Here is a 13,545-nt window from a genome sequence, read left to right as displayed (position 1 = left end):
TCACCATCCACTCACCTCTCAGCACACAGCAGCCTGGCTTTCTCTCCTGTCACTCCCCTGAACCTGCTATCGCCCCGACAGGAAACCACAGGAAGCTCTAGTTGTCCTTATCTTCATTGACCTTTATTTAAGCAGCGCTGGGCACTGTTTGCCCTCCCTTGGCAAATTCTCACACACCCAGGCTTCAGCTAGTAGGTGTCTACTCACTGATAACCCATCCATCAGCCTGATTTCCCATTGACCCATCTGCTTCTAGCCTTTGCATACAGCAAGGTTCAATAATTGCCTGTTAAATCAAACAAATAACACAAAGGTGAGGGCGACCAAGTTGCTCAAGAAAATGAATGGCTCCTTTCTATGAAACAGTTTGGCCACGTGTATCCAAAGCCCTAAGGCAAGGGTTGCAGATGGAATGTCCACAGAGGCTGGACAAGGAATGCAGACTTATGAAGAGGGTGGTGTAAGAAAACAACTACACAGGACCAAGGATGACAGGTAACTGACATGGAGGGACAGGGAGAGACAATAGGGAGGGCTGGAGAGCAGATGCCGTGTCTGCGGGGGCCCGGCTGCACCCTCTAGTCAGTGGACCTCCATGTGAGAAGGCACACCTTGGGATGCCTGATCTTCAGGCTTTCGCAAAGGAAGCTAGAAATCCAGATTTCTATTTCAAATGTCCTAATGAAATGTGGGCAACCAATTCAAAACTTTAAGGAAGATGATCAATTATGAGCCAAAGAAAACATTTCTGTGAGCCAGATGGAGCCCAGCTGTGAGTTTGCAGCCCCTGAAATGAAACATTTCTGCCAGTTGACTCATTCAGACTACCCTGGGGTATAGTTGGGTACCCCCTAAAAGGGGACTTGATTCACTTTTAGATGTTAGCAAGGGAGCTGTGTTTGAAGCTAGTTGGCCGTTCTGGTTTCTGGATGGAAAGATGCTGATTACCTTATTTTGAAGATGCTCTTTGTTTTAGGAAATTCACCCAGATGATGGGCCGTTTAGTCACAGGCAGGCAGGACCCACGCAGTGTTCTGCGGGGAAACTGTGACGTCACCAGGAAACCAAGTGCTATGGCATAGACCATTGGCTTAAGGGTCTGTTGGTTGTGCAAATTAGCAAAATCTTTATCTTGATAGTGCCCTAAAAGGGAGGGAAAATATTTTCTCTAGAGAGATGTTAACTGGATTCCTGATGTCCCCAGCACTGAATAAAAGCACTGATGGTGTGTTCTTGGACCATGTGGGGTTAGTGGGGGGTTTCCGCAGAAGGAAATGGATGACCCCAAAGTCCAACATCTAGGAACTGGAAGGATTGGAGGTTGAGGAAGAGGAGAGCCCTCGAGGGAGGAGCTGGGAACTCCCCCAGTAGCGGGAGGTAAGCTTGGGCCCTGTGGGGAGAGGCCCTGATGTGGGATTAGAGCGTCAACCTGGCAGCACTGCCCTCCCCCTCTGAGCTTTAGGCAGACACCACCATCAGGTGACCTGATTTGTGTTGGCAGGACTTGTATGTGTCAGGAGGGAATTGATTCAGGGAACACAAATAGCCTGGGCAGAAGTAGTGGCTCTGAGTGTAAAAGCTGGGCCGAGGTGTCAGGCTGCTACCAGAACAGATTTCCAGCACATGGCCACATCCTTCAGGGATTCCCACAGAAGCTCCGTGAGGAGGGGAACCCCAGGAGAAAGCCCAGACTTCCTGCCAGTTTGAGCCATTTCATCTGTTTGGCCGTTTCTAAGGGTCTGTTATCAGCCATTGAATCTACTTCATGAGAAAGTTAGCCTCAGGTGGTCAGGGTCTTTAAGCAATCATTAATCCTGACTGGTGAAGGCATTTGCAGAAAGTTGTTCTCTTCAAATAATTTCATATTATTCAAAAGTGTATATGTGCATGTGTGTATATATACACACATAGTCCTTCTGAGAAATCATGGACTCAGACACATAATGCGCAGAAATAAATCTCAGATCTAACCTCATACCCATTCAGAGATTTACATTTTCACAACAGACTTACATGCAAAAAGAAACAAGAAGAGAAAAAGGAGTACGATTTCATGTCATTATATTACACAGCAAACTGAAATGTGTACAGAAGGTTTGGATGATGCTTACTTAGAACTGAAACTCTATCTCATAAGCTCAAGAAAAGAGTGAAAAGAAATTACAAATCTCTTAGGTATGACTATGTCATTATGAGCCAACAAGCCATGATTTTTTAACCAAAAAAAAAAAAAAAAAGCTCACAAAGCCTAGCCTGTGTGTACCAATAAAGATACACACATACTATACCCAAAATGGAGGGAGAGATGAAAAGAGGACAGCTTTCTCAAAGTATTTGGGTACTTCCAGTGTTTAACTTTCTACTGCTCTGATAAAAGATCGTTTTATGCATTTGTTTCTAAGAATGAAAAGTGGTCATGTGCTCTGAATCTTTTTCACTTATGGAAGAAGAAAAGGAAGTGACGGGACCCCAGTCATTGCTAAAATACACAGGTATATGCTGTATGTAAATATTTACACAATTTGGCAACATCTCACTATACAAATCAATTTGTTTTGCGACGGTTGCCAATAAGTGGTCCCAAATATTGAGTAGTCTGATATTTTTACACTCATCAGTAGGTTGAAGTATTTGAAATACAAAATACTTGCAGTTTTCATAAGTTACATATTAGTTACCCAAAACCATCTAAGAATCTCAAAAATAAATTGGAGATTTACACCTGTATCAAGAATATAGAGCCATTTCTCATTTGCTCAAGAAATTCATCGCAAAAAAAAAGAAATTCATCGCAAAATCTTGATTAGCCTTTCCTTACACTAAGCACCAAGTGATATTTCTGAAAAATGCTGTGTAAATGGACACTAATAATGCTGGTTCAGGAGATGAATTACTGAGTCGTAAGGGATTGCCGGTATAGGAGACATTTTTTTGTCAGTTTCTTTTCGTGCTTCGTGGAAAACTCCATCCTGGGAAACAGTCAGGCCCATTGTCCCCTTGCTGTAGAGCTTCTGCCTACTGAAAGGCTGGCAGCTGAGTTCTTGTGTTTCCCTGGGGCTCCCAAAGTCTCCACCCCTGCAGAATTCTTATCTTCACATCCTGAATTGTGATTCTGTCTTGCTTCTTGCGCCTTCTTTTTGGGATCATTTTCATCCTTCCTCAAGTACATTTTTTACTTTAGAATTTTTTTTGTAGTGAGGGTCTGTTGGTAGTAAATTCTTTCAGTTTTTGCATCTGAAAATATCTTTGTAACTACTCACATTCTTGAAAGACAGTTTTAGTGAATATACAGTTCTGGGTTGACAGTTATATTTTCTCATCAATTTGAAGATGTTATTCCACTGGTTTCTGACTTCCATTTTTTATATTGAGAAGTCAGCAGTAAGTCTAATAAGCATTCTGTTGTAAAAGGTAGGTGTATTCATTTACTAGGACTGCTGTAACAAACTACCACAAACTGGGCGCCTTAAAATAACAGAAGTGTACTCTCTCACAGTTTGGAAGAGCAGAGGTCCAAACTCACATCAGCAGCATTGCCTCCCTTCTAGCCTCTGGTGGTCATTAGGTTACCAGCAATCCTTGGCATTCCCTGGCTTATAGATGCCCCACTCTATCCTCCACCATCACGTAGTGTTTTCCCTGCCTGTCAGTGTCTTCACATGATAGGGTGTGTGTGTGTGTGTGTGTGTGTGTGTGTGTGTGTGTGTCTGCATCTCTGTGTTCTCTTATAAGAACACCAGTCATTGGATTAGGACCCACCCTAATCCAATGTGACCTCACCTTAACTAATTACATCTGCAAAGATCTTATTTCCAAATAATGTCACACTCTGTGGTTCCTGGTAGACAAGAATTTGCAGTAGGGGAGGGAGCATTATTTGACCCAGTACAGTAGGTTATGTCTCCACCATGAATATATCAGATACACAGAAAAACCTCTGTGCTTGATTTCAAAGCTTTCTCATTGCTCTTGACATTCTTCTGTGTCTAGAAAGATATTTCATTCGCTTTTATTTATTTATTTGTTTTTAATTTAAAAAATTTTATACAGTATTTAAAGTTTACTTTCCATTTACAGTTATTACGAAATATTGGCTATGTTCCCCTTGTTGTTCAGTAGATTCCTGAGCCTATCTTACACCCAATAATTTGGACCTCCCACTCCCCTACCTCACCTCCTCTCCCCACTGGTAACCACTAGTTTGTTCTCTATATCTGTGAGTCTGCTTCTTTTTTTGTTATATTCACTAGTTTGTTGGGGTTTTTAGATTCCATATATAAGTGATATCATACAGTATTTGTCTTATCTGTCTGGCTTTTTTTTTTTTGCCATGCCACACAGTTTGTGGGATCTTAGTTCCTCGACCAGGGATTGAACCTGGACGCTGGCAGTGAAAGTGCTGAGTCCTAACCACTGGACCACCAGGGAATTCCCTGTCTGACTTATTTCACTTAGCATAATGTCCTCCAAGTCCATCCATGTTGCTGCAAATGGCAAAATTTCATTCTTTTTTATGGCTGAATAGTATTCCATTGTGTATATACGACACATCTTTGTTCATTCATCTGTTGATGGACACAGGTTGCTTCCATATCTTGGCAATTGTACATAATGCTTCTGTGAACACTGGGGTGCATGTATCTTTTGGAATTAGTGTTGTTGTTTTTTTTTCTGATATATGCCCAGGAGTGGAATTGCTGGGTCATATGGTAGTCCTATTTTTAGTTTTTTGAGAAACCTCCATACTGTTTTCCACAGTGGCTGAACCAATTTACATACCCACAAACAGTGTTAGAGGGTTCCCATTTCTCCCCTTCCTCTCCAACACTTGTTATTTGTGTTTTGTTTGATGATAGCCATTCTGACATGTGTGAGGTGATATCTAACTGTGGTTTTGATTTGTATTTCCCTGATGATTAACAGTGTTGAACATCTTTTCATGTGACTGTTGGCCATCTGCATTTCCTCTTTGGGAAAATGTCTGTTCAGTTCTTCTGCCCATTTTTAAATTGGATTGCTTGTTTGTTCGTTTGTTTGTTTTTAAGATTTTTTTGACATGGACCATTTTTAAAGTCTTTATTGAATTTGTTACAGTATTGCTTCTATTTCACGTTTTTTGGGTTTTCTGGCCATGAGACATGTGGGATCTTAGCTCCCCGACCAGGGATCAAACCCACACTCCCTGCATTGGAAGGCAAAGTCTTAACCAGTGGACCGCCAGGGAAGTTCCTGGTTGCTTGTTTTTTTGATGTTGAGTTGTATGAGCTGTTTATGTATGTTGGATATTAATCCCTTATCAGTCATATCATTTGCAAATATTTTCTCCCATTCAGTAGGTTGTTTTCTTTGTTTTGTCAATGATTTCCTTTGCTGTGCAAAAGATTTTAAGTTTAATTAGGTCCCAATTGCTTATTTTTTATTTATTTCCTTTACTTTTGGAGATGGATCTGGAAAAATATTGCTGTGATTTATGTCAAAGAATGTTCTGCCTATGTTTTCCTCTAGGAGTTTTATAGTAACCGGTCTTACATTTAGGTCTTTAATACATTTTGAGTTTAGTTTTGTATATGGTGTTACAGAATGTTCTAATTTAATTCTTTCACACGTAGCTGTCCAATTTTCCCAGCACTACTTACTGAAGAGACTGTCTTTTCTCCATTGTATATTCTTGCCTCCTTTGTCATAGATTAATTGGCCATAGGTGGTGGGTTTATTTCTGGGCTCTCTATCCTGTTCCGTTGATCTATTTTTCTATTTTTGTGCCACTAGCATACTGTTTTGATTACTGTAGCTTTGTAGTATAGTGTGAAGCCAGCACAGCATCACTCTGCTTCATTCTATGGGGTAAGGTGAGTCACAGGCCCAGCCCAGACTCTGGGTGGGAGAGACTCTACACACGCACATGCATACCAGATGGCGTGGCTCATGGGGTTTACCACACATGGACACCATCCTTGGCAGGCTATTGTGAAGGAAAGAGGTGGAGAGCTTCTTTCTCTACCCCTTCCCCAGATTTTGCTCCTTCAATGCAACCTCAGAGCAAAATGTCTAGAACCCCAATTACAGACTCCAGTGGTCCAGCTGTCCCAGGCCCTCAACCTAGACCTTCCAACGTGATGACGAGGCTGTTCCAGTACCAGCCAAACCCCACTCACTCTTCACATACAGGGAGTCCCCTCATGGGCTCACAGGATTTTCTGGAGCTGGGCTTCCATTGCTTCCCCTCCAGACTTCCCAGACAAGTCTATATTTGCTGACACTGCAATTCAGACATTGTTCAAATCCTCCCCCATCTTGCGCCATAATCAGCAAGACTCTGCAACTCCAAATATCCCCTGGGAATTGGGGAATCATTGTGGGGAGGCCCCCCTACTCAATACCACATCTGCTCTGAGCTTCAGCTCTAGAGTTTGGACTTATGGGTGACTTCCCCCCCTTATTTTTACCTTTTTATATTTTCAAATTTCCTATAATGAGCATGGACTCCTTTTTACTACAAAAAGGATATTAAAAAACATTTAAGAAGGGAATTCCCTGGCGGTCCACTGGTTGGGACTGCCAAGGGCATGGGTTTGGTCCCTGGTCAGGGAACTAGGATCCCACAAGCCTTGTGACACGGCCAAAAAAAAAACAAAAGAAAAAAAGTTTAAGAAGTACCATGGAAAGATGATGTTCAGAAAGAGTTAATGATGTGGAAGAATGGTTATAATTTTTAATTATTCAAAAACAAGGTGCAATTTTACTATATATACATATATATAGTACATTTTTAAAAATAAATTTATTTATTTTATTTATTTATTTTTGGCTGTGTTGGGTCTTCGTTGCTGCACGCAAGCTTTCTCTAGTTGCGTCAAGCGGGGGCTGCTCTTCATTGCGGTGGGCTTCTCATCGCGCTGGCTTCTCTTGTTGCGGAGCACGGGCTCTAGGCCCGTGGGCTTCAGTAGTTGTGGCTCGCGGGCTCTAGAGCACAGGCTCAGCAGTTGTGGCACACGGGCCCAGTTGCTCCGCGGCATGTGGGATCTTCCCGTACCAGGGCTCAAACCCGTGTCCCCTGCATTGGCAGGCAGATTCTTAACCACTGCGCCACCAGGGAAGCCCCTAGTACATATTTTTTAAATGACAGGACAAAATACACGTTGGTAGGCTACTTACCATGAAGTGAATGAAGCTTAAGCTCCAGGGCCCCTCACTTGCACAGGCTACTTTGAAGGCCCTGGGAGGGGCTCTAATTATGCATTCCCAGGGTCATGTGTTTTTGCAAATTTTGCAAAAGTGAGATACTTGAACCACAATTGGTTAAGATCACTGACTCCACTCTACCCGCCCCCGCACATTCTAAGTGTTCATGGAGAGACCCCAGGCATTTTTGTCGTCTGGCTAAGGGGAAGTTGCATTGGGGACATATTCGGTTTAGGTTTAGTGGGACACATTTAGAGGACCCACAATCCTGTACACATCCAGTTACGTGACTGCTAGCTGTCCCGGTGTCTGAATGGCTTCCAGGAATACCTGTGCCAATTCACCTGGGGCAGGTGTAAGGCCAGAGGTCAGATCATGACACAGACACGTCCCACAGCACGTGTCAAAGGTTGGGCTCTTTGGAGGCAGATATTGAGATAGAGCCTGTGGTGCTAGAAGTTTACTGGGGATCGAAGCCTGGGAGGGGAAGGAGTGAGAACGTGAACTTCAACACAGGCCTGACACAGCCTCAGCCGACCAGGTGGAAGCTCTGGAACAAGGTCTGTCCACGGGGGTGTCCTCTGTGAGCTGAGGGGCAGAGCCTTTGTGCTCAGTGGCTGGGTATGGCTGCCCTGGGAAGGGCATGACCTTGGATGAAGCAGCTCCCAGTGGATGGACAGACTGAAGTTACAGATGCTGTACCCTGACCTCACTCTGCTCGGCTGACCAAGCTCTCCACAGCTACATGGGAAGTTCCTCCTCCAAGGGGATCCTGGTGGTGCATCGTTGGGTTTCATAGCCCATGCTGTTCGTACGCACACATCTCTCTCCCTCTCTCTCATATTTTGGGGGTTCTGATCCTCCAGGATTTCAGTCGGCCTTTCTTCTTGCTTTCCTTAGAAGAGGGAAGTTAGTAGGATGAACCGTAGCCATTGTCACTGTAGGCAGCCTCAAAGCTGCGAGGGATACCCATCTTCTCCTTCCTCCATTCTAGACTCCCCTCACCTTTAGTTACTACCTCTGCTGGCTTTGATGGCTTACCTGGGGGCGTGACCCAGACCTTCATCTCCCAGGGACATGCCCTTCTCAGGATGGGGTTGCTGTACCCATTCATTTACGGTCATAATTGTGCAAGGGGCTATAGGAGGCTCCGAGTAGATGACCCGAATTTTATGGAGTAGCAGCAGGCCTACCTCCTCTTGGTATTAGGGTCAATTTCCCTGTCAAAGTGGGGGCTCTTCTTGCCAGTTGGTCTCTGCACATAAGAAGCCCAAAGTGCCCAGGCAGCAGCTGTGGCTTACCATCCCATCGGATTCTTTTGTGTCCTTTGGTGGAAGTGTCCCCCTTTGGGGACCAGGACTCTAGCCCTGCAGAGCCCAGAGTTGTGGCAGCAGAAGTGATGGGATATCCCTTCCAAGATCAGGTTATAAAAAGACTGTGGCTTCCGCCTTGAGCATCTTCTCTTGCTTTCTTGCCCACTTGCTCTAAGGGAAGCCAACTGCCATGGTATAGCTGCAGTAGGGTGAGGCCCACGTGGCAAAGGACAGATGTCTCCTGCCAACAGCCAGAGAGGGCCCAAGGCCTACCATCAACCACATCAGTGAGCCTGAAAGCTGATCGTCCCCAGCCATCCTCCACTCAAGCCTTGAGATGACCACAGCCCTGGTCAATGCCTTGATCGCAGAGCTCCTGAACCAGAGGCCCCCAGCCAAGCTGCAACCAGATTCCTGACCCACGGAAACAGTGAGGTAACGAATGTGCATTGTTTTCAGCTGCTAAGTTTGGGGGTGATGCGTTACCCAGCAACAGATATGATACATGGGACCACCCCTGCTTCCACCCCTTGGTGTCCAGGTCCATGCATTCTTCCTTGTGAGGACACAGTGCCAGGCAGAGGTTTAGGGCACGCACCATCCTGGGGGATGGCACCGCATCTTGCCGAGCACTGCCTTTGAGCTGGCATTTCAGCTGCACCTTCCACAGGCTGTGCCATCACGTCACCCCTAGATGGCAGCTTCTGGGTGGTGTGGCGTGTGATATCACCAACGGTTCAAGGGGTCATGGGCCCACTTCCTACTTCCTTTGCTGAGGAGTGGATCCTCCGGTGGGTTGTAGTATTACGTGGGATCCCATGCTGGTAGATCAAGCACTCAGTAAGCTCTCAGCATGTGGTGTCAACAAAGCTCTGCCTGCAGGAAAGGCAGGTGTAAGCTGATTGGCATCCTTGTTAGAGACCCATCCCTTTGGCTCCTTGGAACACCACATTTGTTTTGTTTTTTGTCTTTGGGTTTTTTGTGTGTGTTTTTTTTATTTTTGGCCGTGCCGTGCTGCGCAGCTTGTGGGATCTTAGTTTTCCAACCAGGATCTAATCACCTGCTTTCTTGGACCCCCACCTTCAACTGTCATGGGATGGGTTCTCCAGAAGCAGATGCCACCAAGACGGTTTGGGGTACGAGATGTTTATTAGGAATCTGAACCTGTGGAGGGCAGGAGAGGAAGCAGGATTGGGAAGATGGAGAAGTCAGTGGTGACACAGGCCCAACAAAGTCACGGCCACACGATGGGGAGTTTGAGACTGAGTGTGGTCCACTAGCATGTCCCTCTTCAAAGTGAAATGGCCAGGCCTTGACACCCCATCTCACTCTCCGGCAGCAGGTATGGGCTTGGGTGAGGTGTGACCTTGGATGAGGAGGCTCTCTGTAGCTGCCAGCTGGATCCTGACCACACTTCTGCAGCTGGGGATGCATCTCTGGGTGTAGTGGGGCACAGACAGTGTGTGCAGTATAGAGGGCCAGAAGCTAGTGTGCAAAAAGTTCTTCCAACCAGTAAGAGTGTAAAATGGTAAGTGGACAATTGGGTTCTCAGTGATGCTCCATAAAAATGGAAAATCCCTCCTGTGTCAATAGACTCAATAACCCAGTGTATACAGTTATGGACACGTGATTCATTTTTGCGTTCATGGAAATCCAGTGAAACAGAATGATCACAGTTCCTCTGTACCTCTGTGTGAAGCACAAACCCCGGTGGAACTCAAACATCGCGTGGGTCTTTGGATGAAGCTGCATGCCTTACGTATCACTCCAGCATTGGTCTTCTGTGACTGGGTAACAAATTACCCCAAAACTTAGCATCTTAAAACAGCAAATATTCATTTCGGAATGAATATGTGTTTTGCAAGGCCAGAAATTTGGGAGTGGCTCAGCTGGGTGCCTCAGGCTCAGGAAATATCATGAGATTAGGTAAATAAAAGTCTAAAAAGTTTACAATTTTCCTGGTGCCAAAAGGGAAAAACACCCTCCCCGCAACACACCTTTTTTTTCAGCATTTCTTTTAGAAAACTTGTCATCTTAACTCCTTTCTCTGTCTCTTTCAGGCACGTAAATCTTTTTAAAAGCTAAATAAGCCTCTTGCCAGTTTTGCATCCTAGGACTGTCCTTCTCGGGGGGTCTTGGAGCTGTCTCTTTGAAATGCAAACACCAAGTCTTCCTGTCTGTGTGGGAGTTTAGCCGCTGTGCCTGGCTCACAGTTATAACTTCTTGCTTGTTGAAAAGATAAGTTTTCTCTTTTCTTTTGGACAAAGACAATACATATGTATGTAACGAGTTGTGTCTGCCTGGCTATGTATTAATAAAACGGTAAGATTTCTTTCTGTCCGAAATCTCTTTAGTGGATCGTCTGTGATGCACATCACAGTTTGGTTTGATCCTTATTCAGTAACAAAACTATTGTATTCTTTGCTATATTTTGAGCAGAGGTTTTACTGGGTTGGCAGGAGATTTTATTTTTAATTACATTTCCCCAATAGTTACACTTAAGACATCAGTCGAGATTGCATTCATCCAAAGGCTTGACTGGGGCTGGGATACTGCTTCCAAGATGGTTCACTCACACGGCTGTTGGCAACGGGCCCCAGTTCCTTGCTGGCTGTTTACAAGGAGACTCAGTTTCTTACCATGTGATCCTCTCTTCACGTCTGCTTGTGTGTCCTCCTGGCCTATAGCTGGCTTCTCTCAGAGTGAGTGATGAGAGAGAAAGGAGGAAGCAAGAAGAACTTTTATGACCTAGTTTCGGAAGTGATATGACATCATCTCTGTCGTATTCTATTTGTTAGAAGTGAGTCTCTAAATCCAGCTCACATTCAAGGTTGGGGGAGGGGATTAAGCTTCCCTCTTAAGGGAAGTGTCAATGAATTTGTATATGAAAACCATGAAATACAAGAAGTGCCAACAAGCTAGTTAATTAGTGTCGTCAATCCAAAAAGTATTACATTAGTCCTTGCACAAGAAAACTAGAAAACGCCCTGAAAACTTGGAGCTTTTTTCTTTTTTAATAAATTTGTGTATTTATTTTTGGCTGCGTTGGGTCTTCCTTGCTGCGCGTGGGGTTTCTCTAGTTGTGGCGAGCAGGGGCTACTCTTCGTTGCAGTGCTTGGGCTTCTCATTGCGGTGGCTTCTCTTGTTGCGGAGTACAGGCTCTTGGCTCGTGGGCTTCAGTAGTTGTGGCTCACGGGCTCTAGAGCTCAGGCTCAGTAGTTGGGGCGCATGAGCTTAGTTGCTCCTGTGCATGTGGGATCTTCCGGGACCAGGGCTCGAACCCGTGTCCCCTGCATTGGCAGGCGGATTCTTAACCACTGCGCCACCAGGGAAGCCCCAAACTTGCAGCTTTTATATGAAATAACTTGATTGAGGTTTTCTGAATGTGACAACTGTCCTTATAATGTCCATGATATTACCAATAACAAGTTGAGAAGATGAAAGAAATGTTTCCAAACTATCAAAAACATTTTTCAATTAACCATGCTGGAGAAAACATAATTTTTCTATTCTCTCTATAGAAAATACTTCAGAATCATTGTTGGGGTGAGACTAGGCAAAATGGATAAAGGTGGTCAAAAGGTCAAATTTCCAGTTATAAAATAAATAAGTCCTGAAGATGTACATGCTACACCAAGCTGTAGCATGGTGACTATCGTTTATAATAATAGAGTCTTGTATATTTGAAAGTTGCTGAGAGAGTAGATCTTAAAAGTTCTCATCACAAGAAAAAAAATGTGTAACTATGCATGGTGATGGATGTTAACTAGATTTATTGTGGTGATCGTTTGCAATATATACAAATATTGAATCATTACATCGTACACCTGAAACTAATGTTATATGTCAATTACATCTCAATAAAAAATACAAAAAAATGGCAATGTTCTGCATTATTAAGGTTGTTAATCCCAACACACAGACATACAAAAAAATCATCGTCCTATGAAGAGGTGGCTGAAGAGTGTTCAATGAAAAAAATGTAGGAAAAATGAGCATTACAGAAGTGCGCCAGTGAAATTAATAAAAGCATGTTTCATTTTCAGGATTTAGTGTTGTTTGTGGTATCTGTTGGCAGGGCTGACTTCATGCATTTTCACAGGGACAGAAGGTCCCATAATCAAGGCATGATGCTCTACCATCATCTTCTTCAAACTCTTAATAATTTTACCTTTGGGTTTATGTTTTGCAAGTGAGGTCCCATGAGACAATGGCGCACGCAACGGAGACTTGGAGTCTTGGCACCTGCTCCTTGCTCCCTCAGGGTGCCTGCTGCCCTGTGCCCTGGGAGCCTGGCCTCCTCCTCTTTCTCCTGCCCAGTGACCGCTGCATCTTCTGCTTACGTGGGGGCCAGGGTGCAGGTGCAATGTGGGTCAGAGTGGGTGGGGTTGAGCTGGTGTGCCCTGCGGCTTCTCTGAGCAGGACATGGTGATGGCTGTCCCACCTTTTAGCGGCCAACCTGGCAGGGGCAAGCCTCGTGTCCACCCCTGATCCAGGTACCTCATGTGTCCTGGCACCGAGGTTGCAATACGCTTGAGTGTTGCCCTCTGCCATGGGTTGAGGTGGTAGAGGATGGTAAGGGGAGGTGCCAGGTTGCACCTCGCTGCCCCAGCAGGCTCAGCTGGAGGGCGAGGGAACCAGCAGCCATCAGGCCCATCCTGGTCCTCCAGCCAAGTCCAGGGCAGACCCTGGCTCACTGGAGCAGTGGCACTGCCCCATCCATTATCCCACGCCCAAAGATGTGCTCCTTTGGCCTCCACTGTGCCTGGGGACCCCTTTTTCCTCCTTCCGACCTTCCTGGGTCTGGCCTGTGTTCATCTCTTCTGGCCAACTCCAGGCACCCTCCATGCACAAGCCATAAAATACAAATTACACTTTCAGCGATTCCGCACCCGTGTTAAATGCTCTGATATTTGCATTCAAAACTGACATGGCTCTATATAAAGACAAACGGTAAAATTCATGATCATAGTTTAACATTTTCTTTTTTCTTTACTTAGAATGACACGAAATAGAGAACAGGAAGCAAGTCGATAGAGACTGCAAAATA

The sequence above is a fragment of the Balaenoptera ricei genome, chromosome 15 (genome assembly GCF_028023285.1).
Source record: "Balaenoptera ricei isolate mBalRic1 chromosome 15, mBalRic1.hap2, whole genome shotgun sequence".
Lineage (NCBI taxonomy): Eukaryota > Metazoa > Chordata > Mammalia > Artiodactyla > Balaenopteridae > Balaenoptera > Balaenoptera ricei.
The sequence above is the reverse complement of the archived record's forward strand: the minus strand, read 5'-3'. Positions refer to the sequence as shown.